Source organism: Mus musculus, chromosome 19 (genome assembly GCF_000001635.26).
Source record: "Mus musculus strain C57BL/6J chromosome 19, GRCm38.p6 C57BL/6J".
Classification (NCBI taxonomy): Eukaryota; Metazoa; Chordata; class Mammalia; order Rodentia; family Muridae; genus Mus; species Mus musculus.
The window spans coordinates 21051657-21058945 of NC_000085.6; positions in this window are offsets into that span (position 1 = coordinate 21051657).

Here is a 7289-nt window from a genome sequence, read left to right on the forward strand (position 1 = left end):
GTCTCTGGTGAGATTAATAGAAAGATAGGATGTCATGAGTATGCCTGTTTGGGATTCTCCACCTTGCTGCGGCAAGATTAGGAAATGCACACATGCAGGCATGAGCCCATACATGAACAGACACTTACACACAAAATAGACATGGACCATGGCGAAGAGAAGTTACTAGTGCTAAAGAGAAGACAGCATCCCCAAAACCCTACAGGAAGAAGAAAAGTTAAATGGAAGGAGGTAAAGACCGAGTATAGCATCAAACAGCAGCAGTTACGCTGGCTGCCTGAGAGGCCATAACTTGGCTCCCTTGTTTGCATTGCAAGTCAATACTCCTCTCCCTTGAAACTCCAGGTTGTAAATGTGTTCATAGCTGAGATCATCTAGTCCCAGACATACAAAAATAAAATAAAATGAAACTGCTTAGTCATTGTTCCTGGTGAACCAGTTTGGCAAGAGTTAACCTAGTTCCTCCCATAAAGCTGAAGATATTTGGCTCACAGCTTAGCCAGGAAGCTGCTCTCCCCACAGGTTTGCTGACCTCAATCAGGACGCCCCAGAAACTTGGGCCTTCACAGAATGATCTTCCTAATTGAGTGGAAATGGCAGCGTTGCACACTGTCCTTGCCAGTCCCTGCCATCATTGATAGATCAGTTTCTCCGGTGAACACAAGTATCCTGAGTTTTGACTTCATCCCAGTGGGCCGTAGAACTCTGGCTCTTGAATAAGGTGTGCCAGCTTTCCCTATGAACTCACAGAGAGGTTGGAGAATTACAAATCAGTTAACCTAAATGTGAGCCTCCAAAGGGCTGGAAGACCGGTAGCTCCAGAAGTTTCCATAGGAGAGACAGGGACAGAGATATTGTTGGAAAAGGAGCAGTTAGAGGCATCAGCCTCATGCTGTGACCTAAACCAGTGAATGAGCAATAATTGCTTATCCCTGGATTACACTCTGAAGAGAAGCAAAACAAAGTAGGTCTTGGAGGATAATGTCAATAAGAAGGAGAGAGAGAGAGAAAAAAAGCAAACCAATTGTCCATATTAAAGAATAGTAAAGTCAGACAGTGGTGGCGCACGCCTTTAATCCCAGCACTTGGGAGGCAGAGGCAGGCGTATTTCTGAGTTCGAGGCCAGCCTGGACTACAAAGTGAGTTCCAGGACAGCCAGGGCTACACAGAGAAACCCTGTCTCGAAAAACAAAACAAAACAAAAAACAAAAAAACAAACAAACAAAGAATAGTAAGGCCAATCAGGGCAAGTGGAGGACAGTGGACAGTGCAGGCAGAAATGGGAGCCAGGAGGATCCAGGCAAAGTCCAAAGGGCCATTCTGGTGCTGGGTGGTGGAGGGCGGGGCAGAGTAACTGATTTGTCTTGACACCTAACTGTTAGCACAGTGACTCCTGTAAGAGTCTCTACTTATTGATAAAAGGGACCCTGAGCACTTAATAGAGAGGAAGATGGAGCAGTAAAGAGGAGGTCTGAGAAGATAGAGAGGGGAGAGAAGGAAAGGGGAGAACAAGAAAGGGGAGGAAAGACAGACAAGGAAGATGGGAGAAGAGGACATGGGGGAGGTATCCAGCTGAGACCATCTGACTTCTTAGGGGACCTCTTGGAGCTTAAGAATGGTTTCACCCTTTTCATCAATCTCATAACAAATGCAGTCGTTGGCTGTTGCTGTGGCCAAAGCTCTTGCTCTATGGAAATAAGATTTGTTTCCTACTGCTACATCCATCAGAATTGCTTTCTAAGGGTGATTTCATACAACTTCCTTTGACATACAATGGGATGAAAGAGGAGCGCTATGGGAATAGAGTGCTAATATCAAATCCAAGCCTTGCCCACACTATGTAAGCACTCTGCCTTCTGAACTATATACACCTCGGGCCCTGCTTTGACATCTTAACGGAGATTCTACCCAACCTGGTCCAATCTTTCTACAGAAAGCAAACCCATTTCCCTTACTTCATAAATATCGCCACTGAAAACATTCTCATGGGTTCCTTCCCTCAACAAGTTCTCCTTGTATTTCTGACCACTGTTTGAGCTGATGGGAAGATAAGTGTGAGCCCAGTTTCCGTTATCATGCTATTTGTGGACTAAGAGGCACCAATCAGAAACTCAGTGTGTCACGGTGCTGTCATTTCCAGTAAGAATAAAAATGCCACAAGCCCTGGACTATGATGTAATGAGAGGAACTGTAACAGACCTAAGCAAAGAGAGACCAGAGTGAGGACCCAAGGTCACCCGAAGGCTGGTGTGACACACCCCCCTCTGGTATGAGGCTCCTTTATTTTATTTAATATGGCTTTCTGGGCAAGAGAGGACCAATAAAGACAGGCCATCTGTGTCTGTGCTCCCCCCAGCTGCCCATGAAAATCTCTCACAGTTGTTACCTTCTGGAAGGCTCAGGCTGTTGTCACTATTCCCAGTTTGCTTGTTCCAGAGAAATTATGAAAGTTTAAGAACAAAGTATTTAGTCTTTCAAAATTATCTATTCTCCTAGAACAAAAATTAAAATAATATGTGTAAACGCAGCATACGGATGCATTATTATTTATCTCCTACTGGGTAAACTAGAAGATGATTTGAATCCCGTTGTCTACTGGAGAGTCAAAGGCTCCCAGCCTCCGCAGTGGAAGCAGGCTGTGCAACGGGGCTCACTCTGAGATCATGAACCAATCCTGTCAGTTCCTGAGCAGGCACCGGTTGGGATGGCAACCTGTGTGGAGAGTAACAGTGCTCGCCACACATTCCTATCCTGTGTCCCTTCACTACCCAGTGCTCTCTCCCCTGCCAATCTCACCATGCCTTAAAGCACCATTTCTAAAGAATACTAATGTGGATTGCAGACCTTGGCCACAATCTGACAGTCTTTTGAGAGAAATTGAGAGGTAAATATAAATAAATAAATAAACAAACAAAATAAATAGTAATAAATACCACTAAACAGAAATCCCAATTAAAGTGTGATGCAATTAGTCTTTTTAAAATTTTTTCTGAGAGTAGTTTATTATATTTATTTTTAAAAAAGAATACAGACAAAAACAAGACCTGCTGGTTCTGGCTAAGCCATCTTGTACAGTAGCTACTGCCTGTTTTTTTTTTTTTTTTTTTTTTAACAGTTTCAAGAGAGGTACATTCTATTCCAAGGCTCATGCACAGGGCTTACTTAGCAATATCATTCCTTTTGTCTTTCATCCTGTGTCACTGTGGTAGATAGAAATGCTGGCACAGCCTGCTAATGTCATCGTGGACCAGTGAGGCTATTAGTGGGTGGCGGATTTTAAAGGTGTATGTTTATTCTTACTTCAGCCTCAAATTCCTATTCATAGAGCACACTGCCCACCTACCTACACCATCCTTCCTTATTTTGAATCAAATTTCATCTCCCTGAAGTATATATTAAAACTGACAGAACGTTTATCAGTTGCTACTTAGGGCTGGATGTGGGGAGCTATCCCTCACTTGCAATATCCGAGAGACAGAACAGTTGGGTGGGCTATGATTAGACAACTGTAAAATAGTTGAAGTACGTGAGCAGAACTCACATGAGAGAAAACCCCAGACAGCTGATAAATATGTGGGGGAAAATGTAAACCCTCACTAGTCATCAGGGGGAAGCCTCTTTAAGCAGCAATAATATATCATTTCATGACCAACAAGCTTAACAACCATCCTAAAACAAGAATTTGTGCTGTCAACCCTGAAAGAACTCGGCAGGGTGTAGGGATATCTTCTCCGAAGGCAGTCATGGTGTTCTCAATGCTGGACACCTTGCTTAGTGCCATGCTTCCCAAGTCTATGAAAGCCATACACAGCCCACGTAAAGGAGAGACCCCCGAGGACTCCGTGGCACTGTGCATAATGATAAAGTGAACTAGAGAGAAAATGGGTATCACAGGGTAGAGTCAAGCTATGTGCAGAAACATAACAAATCTTGTGTTTCGCTCACCTCATCCGGCAAGGAAAAACGCAACACGGTCGGATTCTTCTCAACAGCTTTATTGCAGGAACGCCTCGATGCTACGGAAACCCCGGGAACCCAGGGAGGACTGCTTATATACACCCCAGCACTGGGGAGGGCTATGTGTCCTCCTGGGATTGGTCAGTCTGCCGGCACCTTAATTTGCATGCACCCACTCGGGAGGGGTTGGCGACAGATTCGGGCTAGTGCCTGCCTGCACATCTGCCTACATCGCTTTTTCTTAAAGATGAATTGAAGAGAGAGTAGTGAGAGGAAGGGGGGGGAGAGAGAGAGAGAGAGAGAGAGAGAGAGAGAGAGAGAGAGAATCCCACTAATATAAGGAGAAACAAAAGACTAGTGTTCTGCTTCCCACTGGCTTCTGGGGAGCTGGGTACAGCAAACCTCAGAGAAGCAAACGAAGAAGAATCCTCAGAAAGAAGAAAGGAGGGAAAAGTGACACAGTGAGATGATTGCTTGATGTGCCTAAGAGTTTATTACAAAAAAGGAGGACTGATGAATTCATTTCTCTTAAGTCCAAATGGTAAGCACGTGTTTATTTTATTTTATTTTTCTGTGTATTTGAAGAATTCCAAGTTGAAAATTCAGTAACTACAAAACAAAATCAAAACAAAACCACAAACAGTGTACAATTAAAAAAACAACAACAACAATCTGAGAGATTGTTGTAGATCAAATTCTGGAGAGTCAGGGTTTCAGAACCCTGCTTTCTGCAACTTTCTAATGCTTGGGACTTTTGCTGAGACTGTGGATCTCTTTTGTAATAGAAACAACCCACTTAACTCTTGAAACAGGCTGACAAAAGTAAAATAAAAAAAATAATTGAAAAGAAACTTAATTAGTTCTGACGGAAAGGGTGAGCCCTTGGTGGCATCAAAGGGGAGGGGAGAAAGCTACGTGTGTGTGTTCTTGGAAGGTAATAACTAACCAAGCCCCTGTCACAATTATACAACACAGGCTGTCATTTCTAAATGCACACAGATGGAAACAAGTGAGGGGCAGGGGACACTGTATTCCTATGCACCCTGCTCACATCCTGCATTTGTCATTACAGGGCTGGTCAAGTCCAACCAAGTCATCACCAGTGAAAGTGACCTTTGACTCCCATCATCCCCTCCACACAACCACCTAATTATCAACTTTCTCTCCATCCTACCTCAGACATAACCCTTCAGCTCCACCTAGCAAGTGAGTCTTATGACCCGTGCCCTGAGACACCTTTGGTTGTATTAAAGCCTCCACCAGATAATCACATTCAAAGAAGGTGCCCCTGTGTCTTGTCGTTAGTAGGACGAAACGCTGGAACCCTCTGAGCCACTCCTGTCCTCTGCGTGAGGTCCAGCTTCCCCTCCTCCAGGAAGCTTCAGCTCCATGCGTTGTCCGAAGCCTGTCTGTGGTTTCTGAGATTTCTGTTGCTTTGGCTGCTTGCTCAAAGAGTTATACATTTGCTTGACCAGTAAGCTCAATCCAGAATATCTGTGAGGACTTTCCTGGTTTTTCACACCCCAATACACACACACACACAAATACACACAGAGTCCAAGTTTCTTCCCCGCACCATTCTTTCTTGTTATTCTAAATATAAGCTGTTAGTTTTACTTTTTTTTAGTTTACTTATTATTTCTCAATTTACATCTGTTTTCTACCAGGTGGTCAATTTGCTTCCCTTGGATTGTTTGACTGTAGCTTGTAGTTCTATCCCCTGCTGCTCAATTCATTCCTTAAGTAGTTTTTAATCTAGTTGTCTGATGGTGTTTCCTGTCTTTAATTTCCTTTACAGGTTTATTTAACTTTGTGGGCCTAAACGTGTATGTCAAGTAGCTAGAAGGAAGCACAATGAGTAAATCAGTAATGATTATAATGATTATAAGGGCCATATCCCTAAATTCAATGAACAAGGGATAAAAATACTTGGGGAAAAAATACACAAACTAAGCATGTTCATGTTTCTTCTTACTGTTACACCAAAACAAGACAATAGCATTTTCCTTGTATTCCATATAAACAATGTAGAGATGGTTCAAATCATCCTGCAAGATGTTATATACAGGATGTGTGTAAATATCACACCATTTAATATGAGGGGCTTTAGCATCTGTGAATTTGGCTATCTCTGACATGAAAGCCCTGTTATCAGTATACAAGTACATGGTCCTCGGTATAGAATCAGAATGCTGGTGGGCATTTTAGATTCTATAGAGATAGCTGGTATTGCATAAAAATGAAATACCTCTGGGTTTTGTTCTAATAAATCCACAGCAAATACAGGATTATACTTCAGTTGGAAAGTAGAGAATTTAGATGAAGCTAAAAGGGCAAAACCACATTAGAATTGGACCCCCCTACCCTTGCTTTGTTGGAGGACATTTTCGCCATACAGAAACCATTTAGAACTGCTTGGGAGACAATCTTAGTCTAAAGGGCTAAGAAGATGGGACATAGGGAACTGCAGTGGTGGGTTAGTTCTGAAGAACACGGGCTGCTCTTCCAGAGTACCTCAGTTCAGCTCCCAGCATCCACAGGGTTGGTGGCTCAGCCATCCCTGCCTCCATCCCCGGGGACCCGACACTTCTCAACTCCATGGGTTCCAGGCACACATGCGCTGCACATACATAACACATCTGGAAATGCTCCAACATATACAATTCATTAATTAACTAATTAATTCCTTTTAAAAGAAGAGTTGAGACAGCCGGCCACCTTCCTGGTGAGAGCACGGGGGTCTGCCCGGCCTGAGAGGTTTGTGGCACAGGCGCCGGCGGGAGCCTTCTTGGCTCCGGGACTCCGCGGAGGGCAGGCTGCACGGGTGACCGTGTGGAATACAGAGTGCCAGCCGTTTCTGGGACGGGCAAGAGTCGCAGAGCTTCTGGGCGGCGCCATCTTCAGCTCCAGACAACCAGCCACCTTCCCGGCAAGAGCCACAGAGCTTCTGAGGCAGCGCCATCCTCAGCTCCAGACGGCCGGCCTCCTTCCGGACAAGAGCCACAGAGCTTCTCAGGCGGCGACATCTTCGACTCCAGACAACTGGCCACCTTCCTGGCCAAAGCAACACAGCTTCTGGGAAAGATCCTGTTTTGGGCCTTCACCTTCAGCCAGGAGGAGGTCCAAACACCAGATAACTGTACACCTTCCCTGAAAGAGGAGAGCTTGCCTACAGAGACTGCTCTGACCACTGAAACTCAGAGAAGAGAGCTTGTCTCCCACGCCTGCTGATAGAGGGTAACAAAATCAACAGAGGAACAATCTCTTAACAAAGACAACTATAACAACTAACTCCAGAGATTGCCAGATGGCGAAAGGTAAACGTAAGAATC